At 37.1% G+C, this 26,143-nt stretch overlaps 1 protein-coding gene and 2 long non-coding RNA genes across 10 annotated transcripts in view; 1 reads left to right on the top strand and 2 right to left on the bottom strand.

The window, feature by feature from the left end:
• Positions 1–17,291, bottom strand: part of pros (homeobox protein prospero) — a 165,158-nt gene extending 147,867 nt beyond the window's left edge. The window contains exons 1-3 of one of the 8 annotated variants that reach the window (XM_089738393.1): positions 17,095–17,219; positions 16,144–16,441; positions 12,701–15,271 (exon numbers count right to left, since the gene is read on the bottom strand). The gene's annotated coding sequence lies outside the window, so the exon portion shown is untranslated. Of the gene's footprint in view, positions 1–12,700 lie in introns of all 8 variants that reach the window. The other 7 variants (XM_089738388.1, XM_089738389.1, XM_089738390.1 and 4 more) reach the window with 7 other exon arrangements.
• Positions 1–20,828, bottom strand: part of LOC149499891 (uncharacterized) — a 266,141-nt gene extending 245,313 nt beyond the window's left edge. Inside the window, exon 1 of the long non-coding RNA XR_016325381.1 lies at positions 18,365–20,828. This is a non-coding gene — a long non-coding RNA (uncharacterized LOC149499891). The remainder of the gene's footprint in view (positions 1–18,364) is intronic.
• A 4,204-nt stretch (positions 20,829–25,032) lies between these two features.
• LOC114246459 (uncharacterized) lies at positions 25,033–25,611 on the top strand. Its single transcript, XR_003624830.2, has 2 exons — positions 25,033–25,263; positions 25,436–25,611. It is a non-coding gene; the product is annotated as an uncharacterized LOC114246459 (long non-coding RNA).
• The last annotated feature ends 532 nt before the right edge of the window (positions 25,612–26,143 follow it).

Below are 26,143 nucleotides of genomic sequence, written 5' to 3'. Positions count from 1 at the left end.
CCAAGAACGTTTATCGATAAAACCTACTAACATTAAAATCTTCTGGGAAGCACTAAAACCGCCATGTTTTGTGGCCAGATGACGTCACAGTGGCACGAATTTTTTGTTGACGTTTCATTTCCATAGGTTTCCTACTTCAGTGGTTTAAACACACATAAGCATACGTTGTAAAATGAAAACTGAAATGGAGCGAATTGAAATGAAGTTGAGTTTATCGGAAATAGTTATAAATTGGAATTAAATAGAATGAAACGAGATGAGATGAAATAAAATTTACTGAGATTTCAGTGGGATTATTCGAAAAACCCGAAAAGTCCTGTCCAGCTACATTTCATTTTCACTCACTTGTATGCTGTAATAGAAGCTAAACAATTATTAAGCCACCATTATTACCTACACCCTACACCTAAACCTGAAGGAGCATTAAATTAACAAAACAAAACAATTCAGACAAATTCGCTCCTCGCTTTCCCGCCTAAATGTATTTTCTTGTTTCATTCCTCTGTAATTTCTTTTGCTTTTTTTAGCTCACCTGGACAGGCAAAGGGAATGTGGTACAAAGAAATAAGGAAGTCTTGGAACTACATCTAAATTTTTAAATGTAGAGTGTTCTTTTGTTCATATCGATTAAATTGATTATGACTTAATGATTATATTCTGTGGTATATTTGAAACTTATTTTATATCGACTTTTTGGCGGGAATGCGAGGAGTGAAGCTGTGTGATTTGTTTTATTTTGTCTATTTAGTGTTTCTTCGGGTTTAAATGTGTAATAATGGTGGTTTATTAACTGTTTAATATCTGTGAAAGTGCACAAATGTGGGAAAATGCAACAAAGCCGCTGGACGTAACTTCTCGGGATCCTACAAAAGGTCTACTGAAAAAATCTTAGTAAATGACCACCATTTTACTGAGATTATATTTCATCCCATATCATTTCATTTAATTTCATCCCAGTTGATTAATGTCTCAAATTAATCATCTTCATTTCATTTCACTCTATAATAACATTTTTCATAAAAATAAGAATATAAATAAAAAGAAGACTTGACCTAAAGGTCTCAGTTACCAGGTCATAAAATCCCTTAAAAAAAAATTATTTTATTTCAATACGTAATAAATGATGTTAGTGTAAATTATATAATATTAGTAAGTCACTCCTTTTTTTTTAATCGAATGAAAGAGACCAAAGCGCTTTAGTTGTCTAAATTTCCACGCGTACACACATATATCGCCAGGCCGTTTGATTCCTGATCTCACTAGATGTATAATAATTAACTACAAACTGTCATATTAAGTAAACAGCTTTGAAGGTGTGTTTGTGTGTGTGTGTGATGTAAAAAAAACTCATCTGATTTAGTTTCATGAGTTTCTTTTCGAGTTTTAAATTGTCATCAATTAAGTTGTAATTTGTTTTGTGCATTAATAAATGAAAAAAAAAAAAATCCAAAAAATCGCGCTGTTACTTGTGTGTGAGATATTTCGCGATACGCCTTAACAGTCAATACACGAGGGACCACGGGCAGCGCTGTTTTTTAACTAGCTAAGCTGATAGCCTTGAGAGGCTATGTCAGCGTAACCTAACAAGTAGGTGAGCTCACAGGGCTCAAACCTGACGACGTTGCTAACACGAACCCTAGCAAGAGCAGTGGTTCGTAGAATCTAGCACCAGATCGAAAACGCGACCCACTGAGAAGATCCGGCGAGAAACTCAGTGGTCTGTGGGTTAATTTACTCGCCTAAGCTCGACGGCTCCACGAGAAGGACAGTGGTGTTGTGACTGAATTAACCACTAGCATCTCGCGACCTTTCATCTTCTTAACCGCTTCACTCTTACCAGAGTAGTTGTAGCCGTCATGTTTTCAGTGACAAGTTCTACACGCGTCACCACTCCTCCACTGATGCTACGGAGGGGCATTGCAGTCCTGATCTGAGAGACCAGGCGCTCGATCGAAAGACCCCCACAACCTTGTACCCATATATAGCGATACAAAATGATACCGATATTCGAGTTTACTATTAACTACTGTTAGTAGTGGAAGGCGTAGCTTTACTTACGAATAGGGTAGACCAGGGGTGGCCAACTTGATTAGAACCAAGATCTACTGTCTACTGACGAATAAAAGAAAATATGTTACTTATTTGTATACTGTTTGCTTAGTGCAAGTTCTTTAACGTTCCCGATAGCGTAAAAGTTAGACCAATTTTGTATGCAGTTGGAATAGCCCCCCTAGCGGCAAACGTAGGCGAACGATCCCATTCCATACAAATATGAGCTAACTTTTACGCTATCGAGAACGTTAAAATACTCGCACTAAGCAAACAGTATACAAATAAGTAACATATTTTCTTTTATTGAGAATTACTGTGTAAAAGAGAGGATAAATAATGTGACGTAATGATCATTAACAAATGATACAAGATGAAGATGATGCGTGCAGTAATTAGTGATTACGTTGCGCAGTCTGTTTTAATGTATTTATATTTTTTGTCTTGCCACGATCGACTGAGCTAATAGCCACGATCGACCGGTCGATCGCGATCTACCGGTTGGCCACTCCTGGTGTATACCGTGAATGTTATTCATTTCCAGCTTTTGCACCTTCTGTCATCACAAGACACCATAAAAGCGAATTATTTCTTTCGTATTCGAATAATAGTTATATCGTTACTAGCTGACCCGGCAGACTTGGTAGTGCTTCAATCGGTAAATAAAAGACCTAGTTTTGTATAAAATCAACTTAAAACAAACAAAAGGAATCCGTCCGACGAGGGGACACATCAAAGGTAAAACAATATTGTTATTTTCATTTAATTCCGACAATTTTCATATTTATCTACCTTATAAACCTTCTTTGGACTTCCACAAATAATTCAAGACCAAAATTAGCCAAATCGGTCCAGCCGTTCTCGAGTTTTAGGGAGACTAACACAATGACGCGTTCTTTATATTTTGGTGTCGGGTAGAATGAAGACTGCGGGTAGTATGATATAAGTACACAAACCTGTCTACCCTTTATCTAGTTCGATTTTTGCTGTTACCCAAAAAGTTCTAAATGTAGATAGGTACGATAGTTAAAAACAACTCGATGTTAGCTTCATTTGAAGAAAGGTTTCAACACTAAAACCTAACTATAATCTGAGATTGAAATTTATACAATTAAGTAAAGACAATATATTTACAAAATTGTCTGTGACAAAATTGTCTGTGAATCGATGTTCTATTCTCTTGGTTAGCTATGAGTTGTCGTTAAAAATCTTATAAATCTCTGGTTTTTTCACTGAAGTAGGAAACCTATGGAAATGAAACGTCAACCAAAAATTCGTGCCACTGTGACGTCATCTGACCACAAAACATGGCGGTTTTAGTGCTGTACAAAAGATTTCAATGTTATCAGGTTTTATCGATAAACGTTCTTAGCTCATTTTATTTTAAATATTGTTGAGTATTATTTATTTGTAGAATTTATACTTTAATGGGAAGTAAGTAGGTATATTGTTATGTGCAAATATGATATGATTTAGATGGGTGAAATCTAAGTGAAGTTCGTCCTTCGAATTTGCCAAGTAAACGATATGATGATTTTTAAAAGTTGCTACACTGATTTTATAAAGTTGTCGTTTGTCACAAAACATAAAGATATGGCGTAGTACAGTGCCATCTGCCCATTTCTAGCATGTTAAATGTTATCGTATTTTGAGTACGTGGTTTTCTTAGACTATTACAATCTATTTTAATTGTTTTGCTGACCTAAAGTCCGTAACACACTACCGCAGCGCACCCCAAGGAAGGTGCGCCGCACCATTTGAATCACTTTCACTTGAGAGTGATTCAAATTTTAAACTTATCAAGGGACCGCGTGAAAAAGAAAAAACACCTACAGAACATTTATTCATTATTAAAAACGTCATTCCTTGTGACTTCCTCTCTAAAATCACTTAATTATTAAATATTTAACGAATTTGCAATTTGTGTTTTACTCACTGCGGAATAAAACTATTTTATTTAAATAGTTCCGAAGAGATTTTGTCGGTAGCCTTTTTCCCGAAATATCTAAACAGAATGTCTAAATATGTTTTGATGACATATTTTAAAGAGGTATTTATGATTAGTGTCATGATCAATGGATTCCGACCGAAAAATGGTGTCCGATTTTTCGGATGAGGGCTCCATAATGAATTTAAATATATATAGATACTAGTTTTGGCGCATCGACTTACTTGAGATCCTATAAAATACGTTTTAATTATTATTTTTGTATGTTCTAAGCATGATAAATTATGAAATTTTATAAAAGCAATCATATTAAATCGATATCAAAGTCAATAATAATGTACAACCCAAAACAGACGGCCGAACTGACGTGACAATGACATTTGGTGCGCTCAACATGGCGGATTTTCGGCCTCATTAGACGGAGACAGAGATATTTACGTATATTCATGTTTCATTTTATGTACGCACTGAAATACTGTTATATTGTTTTCCTGCGAGTTAAAGTGCTGAGTAAGAACGAGATAGATATATGTTTATGTGTGTACCTTCAAAATGGGTGCTATTTATATAAGCAATTGTACGTATAGAACAATATGTCGTGTCCCTAATAGGTCTATGGGTTTTTTTAATTAAAATTAGACGTTTGACGTTTGATTGACGTTTGACATAATATTAATGTTTCGAATACCTTTCAATTTTCGTGGTCACTAACCATAGACCTATATAGTAAGGACACGACATATTGTTCTATACGTACAATTGCTTATATAAATAGCACCCATTTTGAAGGCACACACATAAACATATATCCATCTCGTTCTTACTCAGCACTTTAACTCGCAAGAAAACGATATAACAGTATTTCAGTGCGTACATAAAATGAAACATACGTAAATGTCTAATGAGGCCGAAAATCCGCCATGTTTAGCGCACCAATTGTCATTGTCACGTCAGTTTTGGGTTGTACATTATTTATTGACTTTGATATCGATTTAAAATGATTGCTTGTATAAAATTTCTTATTTTATCATGCTTAAAACATACAAAAATAATAATTAAAACATATTTTATAGGATCTCAAGAAAGTCGATGCCTCAAAACTATTATCTATATATATTTAAATTCATTATGACGCCCTCATCCGAAAAATCGGACACCATTTTTCGGTCGGAATCTATTGACCATGACACCAATCATAAATACCCCTTAATAAAATATGTCATCACAACATATTTAGACATTCTGTTTAGATATTTCGGGAAAAAGGCTACCGACAAAATCTCTTCGGAACTATTTAAATAAAATAGTTTTATTCCGCAGTGAGTAAAACACTATTGTCAACTCGTTAAATATTTAATAATTAAGTGAGTTTAGAGAGGAAGTCACAAGGAATGACGTTTGTAATTAATGAATAAATGTTCTGTAGGTGTTTTTTTTTATCACGCGGTCCCTTGATAAGTCTAAAATTTGAATCACTCTCAAGTGAGTGATTCAAATGGTGCGGCGCACCTTCCTTGAGGTGCGCTGCGGTAGTGTGTTACGGACTAATTCTACAAATACATTTATACTCAACAATATTTAAAATAAAATGAGCCAGGAACGTTTATCGATAAAACCTACTAACATTAAAATCTTCTGGGCAGCACTAAAACCGCCATGTTTTGTGGCCAGATGACGTCACAGTGGCACGAATTTTTGTTGACGTTTCATTTCCATAGGTTTCCTACTTCAGTGTCACTAACGCATGTATAGGGTTTAATAAACTAATTCATCAACATTTGAATACAGTGTTAACTATTTTGCTAAAAAAAATATATGAAGGAGAGAAAAGTATGTGAAAAAAATAAAAGCGAGTCAAACTATAAAATTACAAAAACGCTAATAACAAAAAAAAATAAAAAACACGTGTGGCACTCGAGGACTGTCGCGGTAAAGCTATTGTTAGCATCTTTTACAAAGTTATGCAATTATAATTAGACAATAATAATTTAATATTAAAATAATAATAAAATAAGATCACGCTATATTTATAAACATTAGCAAAAGCAAAACATTAACTGTCACCTTCACATTCATAAGCTAGACCGCGCGAGAGAGAGATGGGCAGACTTTTCATGATGCGCATGCAGTGCGTCGTCACGCAGCGCGCTTATTCACAACAAGCGCAACGTGTGAATGTGTTGAACGCGAGCTACATGTTAGGCGGAGTGGGGGGTGTTAGTTTTTATTTTCGTTACGGAATTTCTTGATTCGGTCGCCGCGCTCAAAGCCCGCGATAAAAGCTATGCAATAACTTAAAAACTTTTTTTTTTTCAAAACGCCACTACCGTAATAAAAGTTTATATGTAATACATAAATAAATTTGAATATTCAGACGCCAGTGATTATGGTCGAATTTTGATCATTAAACGGACAGCAATGCAAATCCCACAATTCACAGCAAAACATGCTCGTATTTCAAGAGGTGTTAATTCATTCGATCAATGCTGATATAAAACTGATACCCACCGGCTATTCACACACTGGAATGGCGTGTAATGTAACGTAAGACTCCTTTTTTATTGGCACACCTTTAACGTTTTCGTATTACTTTGAATAAAGTTTTTATTGTTGCTTGTACCTTCGCTCAGACGACCGTGAACCGTGTGCTCTGGACGTTAAGACACAAGTCCGTTTGCTGACCCGCATACGTCAAAATAAAAACTTTTTGATCTGTTAACCGTTAAAAGTCTTATGGCGTTGTTTTATTTAAGGGAATACAGTACGTATTCCGTAACGTTAGAGTAGGTTATCGTGGTTGTTTTTAAATGAATGTGTAATTGTGTCTTAAACAGCGGGATTTTGAAGTAACGATTTTGTTTCAAAATATCGTCCTATTCGATGTGATTGTCCTTCCGTAATGTTTGGGATGAATCCAAAGGACGTTTACGATACATTCATGTTCTTTCGTAAATTAAACTTTTTTTATGTCTTCGCCCCAAACCATAACTTGACACGTAAAATTGTGGGTATTATAGCAGGTAGGTATAGTTGTATTTTTTTTCTGTCTATTATTAGAACAATTAGGTCTATTCGGATTATCGATAATGACACCCATACAGGTCGCTTGGAAGCTCTGGATCTGCATAGAGTAGGGTGAGGTAGTTCTCCGAGGAGTCTAAATCGATTTGATTCACTAAAATCGATTTTTCTATTGCCTTACTCGCAACCGGACCAAAGTTCCTCACTAGTCCCGGCGTTAGTCCACAGTTCGGTTCCGGAGATTTTTCTTGTAACGACTATTTATGTGGCCTGATCCAAGACATTTACGACTCAGATCACTAATGTGCTTTACTATTGTAGATTAATAAAACATAGCTACTGTAGATTACTACACTAGTTCACTCACAGCCTAGTGTTATTTTTGGAATTTTCTCAGGCAACACATCCCTAATACGTGTACACTGACGACATTTTTTTTTTATGCTTAGATTGGTGGACGAGTTCACAGCCCACCTGGCGTTAAGTGGTTACTGGAGCCCATAGACATCCACAACGTAAATGCGCCACCCACCTTGAGATATAAGTTCTAAGGTCTCAAGTAAGTTACAACGGCTGCCCTACCCTTCAAACCGAAACGCATTATGGCTTCACGGCAGAAATAGGCATGGTGGTGGTACCCACCCGCGTGGACTCGCAAGAGGTCCTACCACCAGTAATTACGCAAATTATAACTTTGCGGGTTTCATTTTTATTACACGATGTTATTCCTTCACCGTGGAAATCAATCGTGAACATTTGTTGAGTACGTATTTCATTAGAAAAATTGGTACCCGCCTGAGATTCGAACACCGGGTGCATCGCTCAACACGAATGCACCGGACGTCTTATCTGTTTGGCCACGACGACTTAAAGCCGCATCACGTACTGGAAGTGCAATTTAAAAAAAAAATCGCAATTTTTATGAACATTACGTAATTATTGGTGTTATTGCGTCATCTCGGATCCTCCCGATCCACTAACGGTGCTTCTAGGTACTTCAAGCACCGGTCACCATTCTCGTCGAACCCGTCGCTTGCGACGAAGGGCTCGACGAGTAAATTAACTCTCAGACACAGCCCACTGAGTTTCTCGCCGGATCTTCTCAGTGGGTCGCGTTTCCGATCCGGTGGTAGATTCTGCGAAGCACGGCTCTTGCTAGGGTTCGTGTTAGCAACGTCATCAGGTTTGAGCCCCGTGAGCTCACCTACAAAAGTTAGGGTTACGCTGATATAGCCTCTCAAGGCTCTCAGCTTAGGTAGGAAAAAAAAAAGGTGTTATTGTGAACCTTTCCGAAGCGGATACGCTTTTCTCTATCAAGGATGGGAGTCATTATAAAAATTAACTAAACGTACAGTCGAGTACACAACTGAAAGTTAGAATTTTACCGTTACGCTAACGTTCAACGCAGAAACCAAATGAAAGCGTAAATCAGCAATTAAGTATTAATTAAGTAAGACGCGTCTTCGAATGCTTTCTGTAATATAAAACTGAGACTTACAACTCAGGTCTGAAGGGTGGCGGTATTTACGTTGCTCATACCTATGGGTCCGATGACATCAATTTCGCGCCGCCTCCTGATATTTGTCCTCATCAGTTCAAACTCAACGTTGATGGTCGCATTAGTTATGATTTCTATTAGCATATATAGTAATGAAAGGAACAATGTATGCCAAGGCCCTACTTCACACGAGGACATCGACCCCGCTCGTCAGCTGTTTAGCTATGAGTATTTTCTCGTAGCTGATCAGATGGAAATTTGATCAATTTGGTTTTTTCATTGTGCTTCGTGTTTATACGATATATGATTTGCTTACACCCTTTATTTATGTTATCTGCTTTGGTGAAAAAACAAAAGAACTAAACTTTAGGATATTTTTCTGAACACGTATACCTAGTATATACCTAGTACCTACCTATACCTACACTTCGAATATTAAATGTTTTGAAAATGTATCGAATCGGCCTGCAAGCGAACCTTAAATCAACGATACGGTCCAATTCAAATCTTTATACCCAATGTACTTTCGCAACAGAATTTCATAGTTAGTGGCCAGATGTAGATACGTCTCCTACGATTACTTTGTATGGTCGCTCTCAACAAAGCGACAAATGACAATTCGAAGGAAATCCTCCATATTCATGATGACGAAACTCATTTCAATATGTCTCCGGTCCCATAGACACAAACCAGTGAGTTTCTCGCCAGATCTTCTCAGTGGGTCGCGTTTCCGATCCGTAGATTCAGCGAAGCACTGGTCTTGCTAGGGCTAGTGTTAGCAAGTCCTCTCAGAGTGGCCTCGTGAGCTCATCCACCAGTACCGCGTAGTTAGAATAGCCCTGAGTTTGCTGACGTCCTTGAACGACGATAACCACTCACCATCAGTAGCGCTCTAAATCTGCCTAAAAAGGCAATATTAAAAACTACTTAAATGTGGGTATTAGAAAAAAAAAACTTGTCAAAACAATATTATGAGAGAAAAGTTTAAATTTCGTATGCGGATTAAGTTTAAAGAATGTCGTCGGGGTATTAATTGAATCCCACAAAGACGTTTAGGACGATGTAAATCACGTTTCGGACCGCAGCCGTGTACATTAGCAGCGGCTGCGGGCGCCGGGCATCGTCCGATACGTAATTTATCGTCTACTTTCAATTCGGCAAACATGTAATCCGCGCTCGTAAATCTTAACGACAGCTTAACAGTTTCTTGTGGTACTCGTGTTTAGGACGATTGACTCAATCTGATCGTTAGTAATACGATTTGAATTCGGATAATTTTGTTTCGTCGTACTTCAGGAGCAATGTAATGTAAACTTGTAATACATTCTTTTTTTTTTTATTGCTTAGATGTGTGGGTGGACGAGCTCACAGCCTACCTGGTGTTAAGTGGTTACTGGAGCCCATGGACATCTACAACGTAAATGCGCCACCCACCTTGAGATATAAGTTCTAAGGTCTCAGTATATTTACAACGGCTATCCCACCCTTCAAACCGAAACGCATTACTGCTTCACGGCAGAAATAGGCGGGGCGGTGGTGCCTACCCGTGCGGACTCACAAGAGGTCCTACCACCAAAATCAAACCCGCAAATTATAATTTTGCGGGTTTGATTTTTATTGCACAATGTTATTCCTTCACCGTGGAAATCAATCGTGAACATTTGTTAAGTACGTATTTCATTAGAAAAATTGGTACCCGCCTGCAGGATTCGAACACCGGTGCATCGCTCGACACGAATACACCGGACGTCTTATCCTTTAGGCCACGACAACTAACTTATTAATATAATATATATATATATATATATTTTTTATTGCTTAGGTGGGTGGACGAGCTCACAGCCCACCTGGTGTTAAGTGGTTACTGGAGCCCATAGACATCCACAACGTAAATGCGCCACCCATCTTGAGATACAAGTTCTAAGGTCTCAAGTATAGTTACAACGGCTGCCCCACCCTTCAAACCGAAACACATTACTGCTTCACGGCAGAAATAGGCAGGGTAGTGGTACCCACCCGCACGGACTCACAAGAGGTCCTACCACCAATAAAATTGATGCACCAGTAAAAAAAAAAAAAAAATTAAGTTACTTGAAAATACTTTTTGTTTGTAAAATAAATAAATATTGGTATACTGGAATGAATGGTCGATCGGTCTGATGCTAGTGTGTTCGTCGCTCCGCAGGTGCCGGTGGAAGATCAGCGCCGCAGGACTGATTGAGTCGCTATTTATTTTTTCCTACCTCTTCTAGTAACCTCAATGGGTTATTTGAAATTCACCGAACTAGTAGGTGAGCTCACGAGGATCAAACCTGACGTTATTGCTAATACGAAACCAAGCAAGAGCCGTGCTTCGCAGAATCTACCACCGGATCAGAAACGCGACCCACTGCGAAGATCCGGCGAGAAACTCAGTGGGCTGTGTCTGTGGGTTAATTTACTCGCCGAGCCCTTCGTCGCAAGAGACGGGTTCCACGAGAACGATGACCGGTGCTTGAGGTTCCTAAAAGCACCAATGACGTGTTTTGGGCGACGTTGACTGTTTACCATTCAGTCCGCAAGATCGGGAATGATGACTCGCTGCTGCTAAGCTTTGCTTTGCTTTTTCTTTTTCGCAGCTTTAATTTTTGATATCGATTCTTGGAACAAATCTTTGTTACTTAATCATAATAAAAACTCAAGAATATATCTAGCCTACTACAAATTCGCATACAAAAGAAGCAATGAAAATGAAATTCTTTTCGGGTACACACTCGACGCATACTTACCCGCATACCCGCAAAACGAAAGGCACCCAAAACGCTTAAAAAAAATGTACTGAGGATAATAATAATGCAAAAGAAAAAAAACCGTTACCATCTGTCGCATCCCAAACAGAAGCGGCCTTGACACGTTATTACATTACCGCACGCAATGTCAAGGACACAGTGCATTGGCGATGGGTAAATCAATAACTCATTACTTTTATTTCGTTTAAAGTTTTAAATATTATCGTGTTTTTTGGGCTGCCGATTCACAATGCACCAATTATGTATCGCCCGCGCGCCCAAACGGTCGGACGGTCAATTATGACGTCACCCTACTCGCGCCGTATATCCGAGACCGTGACGTAATTTTGTTGATTGAATATACATGCTACAGCAATAATATTTTATATGTAAAAAGAAGCAGATATGTTTCAAGCGCACGTCAAGTGAAGACTCGAAAACAGGCCAATTGGGACGTTTCGTCTTTAGTCGCGTCTAAACAAATGCAATAATAATATAACAAGTGCAATCGTTCCAATTATAGCTATCTTTTTTACTCACGCGCTTATCCCATCTTTTGTACTTTTCATTAATGCTACTTGTCAACATGTGTGTGCACTATATCGGTAGGTATGTAGATGTATATGGCGCGATCAGATTTGAAGGGTCAGTTACTATGAAGATAACATATCTGTTATATAAAAAATCATTGTGCTACAGTAATAAACGAAGAAGGCTATCAATTTAGTACATCGCAAAACTTAAATCTATGTCTAGTGACAAATTATACAGCAGTGGTGTTAATTTATCCGCGTGCGGTTAATAAGAGTCCAACCTCAACTGATTATGCAAAATTTATAATTTTTGCCCATAAATTTTTTTATTGCGCTTCGTTCGTGTGAGCTTAATACGTGTTTCGTTACAAAAATTGTACCTGTCTGCGGGATTCGAACATCGGCACAGTCGCATCACGCGATACGTGTACGCCAGCCGTCTTATCGTTTAGGCCACGACGACTTCTTACATTTAGAAATAAGTGTAAGAGAAATACTTAGTTACGTATAAGTACGTTGCGTACAGTTAGGTATTAATTAAACTTGTCCATACTTCTCTGTGACTATTGATAAAAGTATCTCATACGTCGACTTGATAGAACTCATAGAACTATCAGCGCGCCACCTATCACGCATTGATGGAACTATAATATCGACGAAATGTCGTAAACATAAAGGCTATGGTACCTACGTGATAAATTAAATGACGTAGATTATTTATTTCGATGGCGATGGGTTTATTATCAGGAAAAATCACACAGATAACACATTTCAATACGAATTGAACGGTCGGTAAAATATATATTAAAATATTTACATCCAAAAGTTTATTCAGTACTTCGTTCGTAATTCAATAAAAAATAATAAGTATAATAAGACTAACCTGTTATTTACTAAGTCTTCAATGAAGCCGAGATCCTTAAAAATTAATCCAACTCCTATGAACCAGAGACACCTTATTTTTGTATAGCACCTTTTCAGACCATAGCATTTCACTACACAATCACTATATTATTATTGCACTATCTACCATTAAAACTATAAGCGTAGGTTTCCCTTTTTAAATATACTTTATTGATTTAAAAAAAGAAAAAAAAAACTGTAATTCGAAATTCAAATGCGGAACAACAAAAGAGTTAACTGTTAAAATAAAGGAATTCGATATTCTTAATATTGTAAATATAATAGGTTTTTTTTTTCCAAGAGAGCTCTGTCGAATTTGAATTTAGCGGGTCAAGTCTAAGGGCTGCGCAGCCGGCCCGCTCGTGCGACTGTCGACAAGGAACTCGACGTCTTAAGGGCGAGGGCGAAAAGACGTTACGCCAGACCCTTCGTCCCCTTTGCTTGTTTAGAGCCGGTGATAATAAGGTTTTTTTTTTCGTAACCGTCGCGTCGCCTTATTATTTTGTTTGCTGTTCACACTTAGTTTGTGACGCGTCAATGTTTTTTGTGCTAAAAATCTAATTTAGAATCGTTTTTAGAAAAATAGTAATTCTTAATATAAAGTTATTTAATAAGTAAAATGGCTAATTTATATAGGAAATAAAACTAAAGCGTGAACACCTTACGAATTTTGTTAAACATATTATCACATTATTGTACTAAAATAATATTCAAAACGTTATTGCACTATTAACTTATTATAAAATAATATAGTATATTTTAAACTGTTACAAAAAGTTTTTAAGTAAAACTTAAGTGTCGCGCCGAAATGATTTTAATATACAGAGAGTTAAAGTTTAAAAGTAATAATAATATGTATAACGACAACAAAAAAAAATCTTTAAAGGTGCGCGCGCTTTCTTCAAGGATAATGTTTTGTGAATTCGGCCACAACAAAAACAGGGCTGTATCGAGAAATCTATTTATTAATATGTGAAGCAAAAACTTTGTATCCCTTTTTACGAAAATTGTGCGGACGGAGGAGTATGAAATTTTCCAAACTTATAGATAATATAGAGAAGTGCACAATGCAATTTTTTTTTTTTTAATAATGCATAATTTATACGTCAAATCAATAAAGAAACCATTACACACACTACATACCATGTATTTGACGCACACACGCATGCATACTATTTATTGTCAAACTTTTGTTCTTGACGTCTGTTGTCAAATTGAGAATAGACTAAATATTGTTTGTCTTTGTTAATATTTTTTATAGTGCGTAGTCTTGGCGAAATTTGTGATTATAGTACCTAGTATAAAATACAATCATAATAGTGTACAAACTTACAATTCCAATTAATTATAGTCGAATTTCGACTACTGCTGGACCTCTAGTTTAAATAGTTATAACTATAAATATGATTTGGCCAACAATCTGATATTGCTTTAATTTCTTCGAGATTTCTTGTGTTTTTTGTTTTGGGATATAGAACAGGTACAATAAAAACCGATGAGTGGTTTCAATAAAGATGCCAGGGCCGCTACTGCTTGAATCATTTGAAGTTCCAGACGTTGACTTGGATTCTTTGATGTTCCTTGAATGAGAAGAACTCTCGTGCTCCACAATACGTGTCCCAGGTATGTGGTAGGATATCTTGTGGGCTTCCACGGGTAGCTACCACCACGCTACCTATTTCTCCCGCGAAGCAGTAACGCATTCAGATATGAAGGGCGGGACAGCCATTATACAAATGATATTTAGACCTCATGTTTTAAGATAGGAGGCAACATTGACGTGATGCGTAAGGACTTTGATCACTTGGCACTAGCAAATTTTATGTTTTACAATTGCATAATTCACACGGAACGGAATAAAATTCATTCTTACTTGAAACATTCACACTATTATATAGTCCTCTTTAGAGAGCGTTTATTTCTCATATAACCTTGATTGATGAACTTCAACGTTCCCTTCGCCCTGACTGATCCTACTTCATAAAATCATCTTAGTTGAGCAGGAAGTGGGTAATAACAAATTAAAATACATGCAACCGTCCTGTAACACGGTAGATACGTTCCTACAAAGTTCTGTATTGTGTGAAATCTTGTTATATGAGACTAGAAGCCAGCACAAAAAGAAGAGTAGTTTTTCTGAATGAAACATCTCAACTATGCCTGTATGAACTATTTTACCTATTAAACATAAAAAATAAACAGTAAAATATCGGTTATTCCCATACATTTTGTGTTATGTGCTTAATGTATTTTTGTAAGTTATTTTAAACAAAAATCTAGTTATCGTGTTGTAGAATTACCGTGTTATAGAGGGATATAGGATTTTTTCTTTTCGTGTTAAAGTGGAACCGTGTTATAAAATACCGTGTTATAGGAGGCTTGCATCACTGTATTGTATTGTATTACCTGTGGTTAATTCAAAAAGAATTCACTAAAAATTCTCACCGAAAATTCGTCCCTGCTTCGAGGAAGTAATGCACGGTGACTTATTTTTAACGGTCGTCCTGTCGCTCGCTTCGATCAGGGGTACTAAACATTTCGACATTTTTAGCTGTAATTAAAAATAATAATAGAACCAGTTAATTTATAATAGACTGTCGGGCGATTTGTCAGAACTGTGTAAACTATACAATAGTTGTCCAAAAATATCATTAAAATAATAATAATAAATAACAGTTTCTTTCCCAGACTTAAAACTGTTTTGCTGTAGGTGCACAGATTCCTTCACCGTCCATCTGGTGGTAAGTGGTAATCTTCTTCTTTTTTCTTCTTTTTCTGCACCTTATCCCACTAGGTGGGGTCGGCACAGCGAATTTGTCTCTTTCATTCTCTTCTATCAGCCGTCATCTCAACACTCACTCCTCTCTCTCTCTCTCTCTCTCCTATGAATGGCGATTCACACACTCCATCCATGTCTTCTTCGGTCGCCCTCTTCCCCCTCTATCTTGCACTACCATTTCCATACATCTCCTAGTCACATACATTTTCTCTCTTTTCTATAAGTGGTAATAATAATAGTGTTATGAATTGACAAAACACTTTATAACCATGTTGATGTAGATGTGAATGAGGATGCCTGGTAGACAACTAATGTTTTGCATTCCGACCCGCCATGGCGCTAGTCTTTGATTACAAGCGTTTGGCGTATCATTAAAATAAGAACCTTGCATCAGACCACATATGCTCCCTGCTAGATATTAGCCTCCCGCAAACCTCATCACAAAAGTCCTGCGCCCCCTACATCCACCGACTTTCGACAGGTCATTAGTCTACTTTGTGAGGAGCCTGAAATAGGGGAGATGCTGAGGTTTGGAGGCCGGATTTTGTTATATGTACCATAATCAGCTATCTGTCTTAATCGCCACGCATGATATACGGGCTGGTGTTAGCAGTATGTTTTCATAATACTCTTTTTTTTCGTACCTATGCTGATAGCCTTGAGAGGCTACGTCAGTGTAATCGGGCGAGTAGGTGAGCTCACGGGGCTCAAGCATGACGTTGTTGCTAACATGAACTCTAGCAAGAGCCGTGTTTCGCAGAATTTAGCACCGAATCGGAAACGCGACCCTCTGAGAAGATCCGGCGAGAAACTCAGTGGGCTTCATAATACTCGGAGAACGCGGTTGCCCCGTCTCTGGAGAATCCCTTTACGACACCCACGGGGGTTGATGGGGAGGCGTCATTCTTCGTTCAAGGCATTGACACTACTCAGCTGCTCTGCCTGTAACGTATGTCTCGAACTAATTATTGCAAATTCGATTTCACCTTTGATATAGCTTTAAAGGAACTTGACAAAAAAACTGTTATCCCTTTGAAGTCGTCTTGGTATAAAGGATAAGATGTCCGGTGCATTCGTGTTGAGCGATGCATCATTGTTCGAATCCCAGACGGGTACCAATTTGTCTAATGAAATACGTACTCAACAAATGTTCACGATTGACTTCCACGGTGAAGAAATAACATCGTGTAGTAAAAATCAAACCCGCAAAATTATAATTTGCGTAATTACTGGTGGTGGGACCTCTTGTGAGTCCGCACGGGTAGGTACCACCACCCCGCCTATTTCCGCCGTGAAGCAGTAATGCGTTTCGGTTCGAAGGGAGGGGCAGCCGTTGTAACTATAGTGAGACCTTAGAACTTATATCTCAAGGTGGGTGGCGCATTTACGTTGTAGATGTCTATAGGCTCCAGTAACCACTTAACACCAGGTAAGCTGTGAGCTCGTCCACCCATTAAAGCAATAAAAAGAAAACACAAAACGAAATTGATCAAAGAGTCTCCGGTCCATTGTTCGGTGGTTGGTAGAGTCCATAGGCAACACAATGTGAATGCAATACAGCTTCGCGGCAGAAACAGGCGTGCGATACCACTTACCCTCCTCTAATAATTATGCAACACGAGTCCGCAAATCGAACCTCACGAAAGTAAAACTTTGTGCGTGCTTCTATCGAGCCACACAAACAAACAACGTACCAATGAAACAATAATTCATTATATCACACCTGATTAGTGAGTAAACGTACAATCAACGTGTATTGTAAATCATAATGCAAATATAATATGTTTCAAAACACATGATGTTATTCGTTTCATATATGTATTATTATGGAGCTTTTGTTTATCTTCTACAAACACTCTTAAAAGAAACTGTATACTCTTTAATGAGTACACAGTAATGTATCGATTTGAATTGAATTTAATTAATAGTCGTATTGACATTAAACAGTGTTTAAGTGATTTGTGATTTCTTTGTTTATTTTCGTAGGCAGTAATCAAGGAGCTCAAACAAGAAGCTTTATTGAACGTCCGACGGAGAATCTGCAAGGTCACCGCTGACATTGAAACGCGAGGACAATTTATGAAGAGGATTTACAATGATTGCTTACACGGATAGGGGAGCTCACAACCCACCTGGTGTCAAGTCTTTACTGGAGCCTATAGACATCTACAACGTAAATGCCGCTACCTACCTTGAGATATTATTTATTACTGGTGGTAGGACCTCTTGTGAGTCCGCACGGGTAGGTACCACCGCCACGCCTATTTCTGCCGTAAAGCAGTAATACGTTTCGGTTTGAAAGGTGGGGCAGCCGTTGTGACAATACTGAGACCTTAGAACTATATCTCAAGGTGTGTGGCGCATTTACACTGTAGATGTCTATGGGCTCCAGTAACCACTTAACACCAGGTGGGCTGTGAGCTCGTCCACACATCTAAGCAATAAAAAAAAGATATTTATTTATTTCATTTACTTCAGATTTTGCATCCATATTACACATTAACATTTCATTTATATTAAAATTAAATAAAAATAATAACTACGATCTCGGACTAAAACAAAAGCAATAATAATAAAAACAAAAATCAAATAAGAATAATCACTACATAATATAAAACAAAGTCGCTTTCTCTGTCCCTATATCTGTCTGTTCCTATGTATGCTTAAATCTTTAAAACTACGCAACGGATTTTGGTGCGGTTTTTTTTTAATAGATAGAGTGATTGAAGAGGAAGGTTTATATGTATAATAACATCCATTAAATTGTGGAGAAATCAATAATAAATTACAGTTTCCGAAGCGAAGCGAGGGCGGGTCGCTAGTAATAATAATAAAACAAAAACTCAAAATTAACATCAAAACAACCTTAACCTAAAGGCTGGTTTGGATCCAGAGTGCTCAACATGCATACGTGTCCAGTGTTGCATTATTGGGCAGCCCAGATCCATCCGTGAGGATCCGTACATATGCACGAAATATTCAGCTTTGTGAAATATTTCCTCAATCCTATCGCTTTCTTAATGATATCTAAAGGCGATACGTTCTCATAGACAACCGATTAAGCTTCTCCCCTAAGTACCTACCAAGAACGAAGAAATATAAACCGTTTATAAGAAAACCCGCTCGTTCGAATTTAGGTGCTTACTCTCCCTTAAACAGAATCCTTTGGGACAATAATGTTCACGGTAGCGCGGTCTCCGTCAACTAATTTTAAGTGAAATATATGTTTTTTTTCTAAATGTCTCACAACTTACAGGAACAATCTGTCGGGGATCATTTCCCAATTAAATATAAATTAATCTTAAGCAATCAATCAAATGTAATCAAATCTTAGTTATATATATTTTTTTATTTTGTTGTTAATGCACTGTCGATTGCGCCTATAATTGAGGTGACATCTGCCATTAACTTTTGTCAATTTGCCGACGTTTTGTATTGATGATCACTTTGTTGGTGCAACTTAATAAATAAATAAATCTCTTCAAAAATTCACAATTCCGATCCGGTGGTAGATTCAGCACTTCTCTTGCTAGAGCTTTTTTTTTATTTTATAGAAGCTAATAGATACTTTTATTAAATTTCGACGCTATTGACTACTTCGAAATTTAATAAGATGCATTGGTATTTAAATATATGAATATAATTATTACAATGAGAGCTAAAATAATATATCTTAAGGGGGTTTTGAGTAGAACAGTATATAAATATAATATACAACTTTATATGTAAATGAAAGTATCTAATATGTCATGTAAATTTTATAAATGATTAATATAATGTTTTGTAAAATTGTAAATAGAATATAAATGTGTTAAAAAAATATTGTTTAATAAATGTAAAACACAATGCATTAAATTATATTTAAGTCTTATTAAATTATTTGAGGCAGATTCTTTAAGGCTTGGATCCGTTCGCTCGCAAACCAAACCTGCTGACTCTAGAATAGCCACTCAAAGCTACTGGTAGATGGTCAAAAAGGTGATTTGCTTAAATGACGTATATATAATTTTTAATTATTAATATATTCCTTTTAATACCGTATAAACTATTATATGTATGTATGTATGTATATGTGATTGTGTATATATGTATGTATATACTTTTTTTTATGTGTGTATGTGTTTGTAAATTAATATAAATTTCATTGCACCTACCACTATTCACTCTGCACTACCTTTGGTTGACTGGTAGAGAATGCCTTAGGCATTAAGTCCGCCAATGTAAATTTTACATGAAGTGTAATAAATAAATAAAAATAAAATAACTTTATACCGCCCACGAATGATTGTTGAATTTCGTTGAAATTCGCTGTTAAAATCCACCCAAATGTTTATGACCCCGATCCATTGTACGCACCCTATGGCGTACGTTACGTCTTAAAAATTCATAAAACAATCATCCTACCGAGACGGAGGCAGCCAAGGAAAAAAATAACATACTTGTAATATAGTTTAAATATTTTTTCCCTACCTATTCTCTGGTAGGCTAAAAGGCTATTTCAGATACGCCCGGACAAGTAGGAGAGCTCACGGGCTCAACCCGAGAGAATTTGCTAACACTAGCCCTGGCAAGAGCAGTGCTTCGCAGAATCTACCACCGAATCGGAATCGCGACCCACTGAGAAGATCCGGCGAGAAACTCAGTGGGCTGTGTCTGTGGGTTAATTTACTCGCCGAGCCTTTCGTCGCAAGCCACGACGGGTTCGACGAGAACGATGATTCGGCCGTGGACTTCAAGAGGCCCGATTAACTGTGAAAGCTTACACACGCATTAAGGACCGATGACAGTATATCTTATATTTAAAAAAGAAATTTGTGTTAGTTACACAATTTATAACTCAAGAACGGCTGAACTGATTTGGCTGCAAATTGGTGGGGAGGTACCTTATAACCAGGAGAAGAACATAGAATATTTTATCCGTCTTGCATTCGCCATGACCACAAACAAATCACAAGGCCAATCCTTAAAAATTTGTGGTCTGAATCTAGAAAATCCGTGTTTTTTCCATGGTCAATTATATGTGGCATGTTCATGGATCGGAAGACCATCTGCGTTATTTGTTCTTGCACGTGATAATAAAACGAAAAATGTCGTCTATCACAAAGTACTTTACTAAAGAGTGAAGTGGAACCCATGTAATAAAACACGTGACCAATAAAGAATCATTAAAATACTTGTTTTTTTAATTTACATTAATTATCCAAATAAAAAATTGATCTTGATAAAATCAAAAGTCTGCTCATTTATTGCCTCTAAGGCGGAACAAAGTTCGCCGGGTCAGCTAGTATTATATATATTTTTTAACTTCGCTCTAATATTCTTACCAGTACCAACGGGATAAAAAAAGATTAGGAATATAACTGTCCCCCTAAAGAGAACATTCAACCGTTATTAAAAAAATCAGCATTAAGTTAAAAAGGACACCTGGTCAAACGCATATTCACGCATGCATATCATAAGACACAAGACGTGTGCCCGCCACATGAACGGATGTCTCCGATTACTGTAGATTCGTCGACGATAACAAAACGATAATAAACAAAACAATCTAAACTCGACTACATAAAGCCTAAAATTCTTTGAACAGCCAACGAGCTTTATGGATGCTTAAAATTAAAGGATTTTGCTACTTAAAACGACAGGGGAAGACTTATTTTTGAATACAATTATTAAAATTGATCGTGCACGCGCCGTCATGCTTTTTAAACTCAAGACTCAAGGCAACTCTGTTTAAAGACATTTGAAATATCCTTAATTATTGTATTGCTACCATGGGGCACACTCTTCCACTTCCTTTCTACCTAGTATTATACCTAGTATACTATTAATATACTACCTAGTATATTAGAAATTTTCCAATGAAATACGTACTTAACAAATGTTCACGATTGACTTCCACGGTGAAGGAATAACATCGTGTAATAAAAATCAAACCCGCAAACTTATAATTTACGTAATTACTGATGGTAGGACGTCTTGTGAGCCCGCACGGGTAGGTACCACCACCCTACCTATTTCTGCGGTGAAGCAGTAATGCGTTTCGGTTTGAAGGGCGGGACAGCCGTTGTATTGTTAAAAATGAGACCTTACAACTCATGTTTTAAGGTGGGTGGGGGCATTTACTTTGTAGATGTCTATGGGCTCCGATAACCATTTAACACCAGACTGGCTGTTAGCTCGTCCACCCATCTAAGCAATAAATATATATATATAAAAAAACTAGTCATGCCTTCCGGTGCGGAAAGGTGTAATAGCGTTAAAACTAATTTTACGTCTCAATCTCTCGTTTTTTAAATTGTCATTACATTTAACGGCCATCTGGTGTAGTGGTAAGTGACATGGTCACTACACAAAGGGGTCGCGGGTTCGAATCCCGCCAAGGGAAGATATTTGTATGATAAATATAAATGTCTTTTCCAGATTTATGGATGTATATTAAATATATGTATGTGTATAATAAAAATCTTACATTTATATCCGTTATCTGGTACCTGTAACACAAGTTCTTTACGAACTTATCACGGGACCAGTTAACGTGGCGTGATTGTTAGTAAATATTTATTTATTTATTTATTATTATTGACGTTTCAAATACAGTCCATTTATCCGTGACCAGTGACCGAAAAGTGTAAAAGTAGTTTTGATTATGTGAACTTATAACGTTATCGAATTCGCAATTATAAAGGCAAAATTAGAACAATAATACAATTTACACAAATACAATCAATCACAATCATATTCAAACTATCTTAACAATGAACGAGATTGTTCTTAAGTTGTGTTATCGGCCGGTTACAACTTAATTGGTCAACGAACAATATCTTGTTTCGGTTGATTTGCGGTCTGCTAATTGATTCATAGGTGTATTCGCTCCTTTGCCCACTGAGTTTCTCGCTGGATCTTCTCAGTGGGTCGCGTTTCCGATCCGGAGGTAGATTCTGCGAAGCACTGCTCTTGCTAGGGTCAGTGTTAGCAACTCTCCGGTTGAGCCCCAAGAGCTCACCTACAAACGTTAGGGCGAAGCTGAAATAGCCTCCCAAGGCTATCAGCATAGGTAGGAAAAAAAAAATCGCTCCTTGTGAGATCATTCAAGATATGGCCAAAGCCAATGCTTCGTTCGAAAATTAACAATAAAAAATGAATACAGTAATAACTTTCGGGGCTTTCTTACTGGTGGTAGGACCACTTGTGAGCCCGCGCGGATAGGTACCACCGTCCTGCCTATTTCTGCCGTGAAGCAGTAATGCGTTTCGGTTTTATTTTATTTTATTTTATGTTATTAGGCTCACAATACACATCACAAGCTAAAGATACATAAAAAACACAAATAAAAAGAAACAAAATCTGGCTTGCAACATAAGTTATGTGCGCACGACAAAACAAGACATATAGTGCTGAATTTGTATAACAACGTTCCTTACAATTATAACAAAACAACACAATAACAAAAACTAATCTAACGAATAATGTAAGGAAAAAAAAATTATTCACAATATAATACATTAAACAATTACATTAACCTACCTATTAATAAAGTGGAGGATGCCCTTGAACATTTTTCTAAACGTAACTAACCTACAAGTAAAAATATCTAACTCAGGTGACAACCTTGCCAGTTCGTTATAGGTACGACACATTCGGGTAATGGGATTATAGTAAGATATATTGTTTTTGTAAATTAGCAATGCAAACAAATTGTTGTGGTTGACCCTCCGAGCACTAAATTTAATGTTTAGTGAAATCTGAGATAACAGTTCAGGCGAATCCAACAGAGAGTGAATTATCTTATATAAGTATATCAGATCAGTGCATGTACGTCGATCTTCTAGTGACTGCATGTTATAGTTTAATAGTCTTTGCTCGTATTTAAGTTCAGAGCGGCCTGGTTGTATACGATAACTTAATAATCTTAAACACTTCATTTGCACACGCTCAATAGTGTTAATGTGCACTCTGTAATTAGGGGACCATATTGGACTGCCGTATTCCAATACACTTCTCACTAAACTGAAGTACAGATACAAAACACTCCGAGGATTCTTAAAATCTTTTGATGATCTCAATACAAACCCCAATAACTTATTTGCCCTAGAAGTAATCTGTTCATAGTGTTCCCTAAATGAAAGTTTTTCATCGAAGTAGATACCCAAATCTTTAGTCTTTTTAGTTTGAAGGGTGGGGCCGCTGTTGTAACTATACTGAGACTTTAGAACTTGTATCTCAATGTGGATGGCATGTCTACGTTGTAGATGTCTATGGGCTCCAGTAACCACTTAACACCAGGTGGGCTGTGATCTCGTCCACCGATCTAATCAATAAAAAAAAGCATACGGATCGTGAATATGCCGCTAATATAGAAACTTTGAATATGGATATGGATTGAATATGGCGCGTTTCGAAAGGATATTCGGTTGGATGCCTGCAAGTCGAAATCCATTTTGTCAATGTGTATGTACCGATGTACCAATTAGATCTGCGAATAAAGAAAATATGTTTAGCCGCGAACATAGGAATTGGGTCGCATTTGTTTTAATTCGCGAATAGTGAAAACGCGAACGAATGAAACGCGAATAAAGAACTTTTACAGTACACAAAAGTGTATCCTTAATGAATACATAACGTGTTTTTTTATTTCTTATGTGGGTGCAAGAGCTCAACCTACCTTGAGATATGAATTCTAAGATCTCAGTTTTAACAGCACAACGGAATAATGCATAACGTGTTTGGCTTTATTATTGTGGAAGTTAGACTAAACGGAGCCCACTGAGTTTGATTGGTTGAGTTGATTTTTAATATCAAAAATGTCACCGGCCATTAAATATTTATTATACGTCATGTTTTTATATAATACATATAGCAATACATATTTGCTTAGAGTAATTTATATCTACTTAACACAGGCATTGTCGCTACACTCGGTACTGGCAGATCTTAATCTTTAGGCCACAACAACTTTCTGGTTCAACTATGAGATATTTTTTGTCGCGTACCGTCATATACGGTAGGCAGCGGCTTGGCTTTGTCCTTGGCATTTGTGAAGTCCATGGGCGACGGTAACCACTCACCATCAGGTTGGCCGTATGCTCGTCTGCCTACAAGGGCAATAAAAAAAAGCTCTAAAAGCTCTAAATGTTTTTTCTGGGCGCTGTATATTATGCTGCTTCAAAATAAGTTTAAATCGTACCTGAGCTGTACGCAGTGATTCGGTAGACACACCCTGGCGTTGATGATATCTAGGAGTATTTCTGCCGCAGGTAAGTTCCGTTTGAAAAAGCTTGACAACGGTTAAACACAAAAATTTGAGACTTCGAACTTATGCTGCTAGTTTTTTTTTTTTGGAATGAAAGGATAACTGTTGGCTGGGTTTTCAAGGTTCGCCAGGATAAATGAGCGTACACGTGTTCACCCAGGAGGGGTGGGATTTGCTGACAGCCGTCCAAGCTACTCCGAAGAAGACTGAATAGCTCAAAAAGTCCCTTCGCGAATGTAACTACTGCCGTATCGGAATCGCGGCCCACTGAGATCCGGCGAGAAGCTCAAAGTGTGGCTATACTTATTATGTCCAAGTTGATATGTAGTGGCATTGTCATTTTAGTGTCTATGGTAAATAATTGATGTCAGATGTTCAGATCGTCGACTGTTGAGTCGTAGATTTAAAAAACGCGTACTAAAAACGCACGCATTATACTGACGATTCGAGTTTCTTTACAAATTACTTTTTATGAAGTATTAAGTTTTTTATTGAAAACCCAGAACTGCGACAGGTTGTGAATGACTTGTGAATTGAAAAACAAAAAAAAAAACAAAAAAAACAATTACACGTTTTTGCTTCCAACGGTTTTATAAGTTAAAAAAACTTAAGCGCTGCGTGAACTGTAAGACTGAACAAATAAAGACCAATGTAGATTAACATTTGTTATTTTTGAATCGTTACAGATTAGTTCCAGAATCGCCTTCGAAACAACAGGTTGATGATCGATTTATGACGTTGATGAGCCTCAATCGATTCTCATAATGATTCGGCTGTCAACGATTGTTCGTCATATTGGATGTATTCATTAAATAGAATGAAAGTTATTGTTACGTGAATAAAAAATTTGCTTTCTCAACGATTGACAACGAATTTTATTTATTAACTAGCGACCCGCCCTCGCTTCGCTTCGGAAACATTAAATTTTATTATTGATAGCCGAGTCCCGCGATGTTACCCGCGGTTATTGTCGTACCGCGGGTGAAGCCGCGGGGCGAAGCTAGTCTAAAAAAGTCTAAGTTACTCCTTATATCATCAGCTACCTATCAGTGAAAGTTCTGTCAAAATCGCTCCAGCCAGAGATTAGCCGGAACAAACAGACAGACAGACAGACAGACAGATAGACAAAAATTGTGAAAAAATGTAATTTTGGTGTATGTACCGTATATATATTCATATGCATGTAGTAAAAATCAGTTATTTCAATATTACAAACAGACACTCCGATTTTATTTATATGTATAGATGAAACAAAAATAAGAATTAACGTCGTTAAAACCTCGATTTGTTCGAAAGTGAAAATAGGGCTTCTTTGCAGGTACATAAGGTATCAAGCTGTATAAAATATGACAAAATCATTGAAGGAGCCTTTTTTGTTTTTTATTGTCTTTGTA

The sequence above is a fragment of the Bombyx mandarina genome, chromosome 25 (assembly GCF_030267445.1).
Source record: "Bombyx mandarina strain Sakado chromosome 25, ASM3026744v2".
Lineage (NCBI taxonomy): Eukaryota > Metazoa > Arthropoda > Insecta > Lepidoptera > Bombycidae > Bombyx > Bombyx mandarina.
The sequence above is the reverse complement of the archived record's forward strand: the minus strand, read 5'-3'. Positions and strand labels throughout refer to the sequence as shown.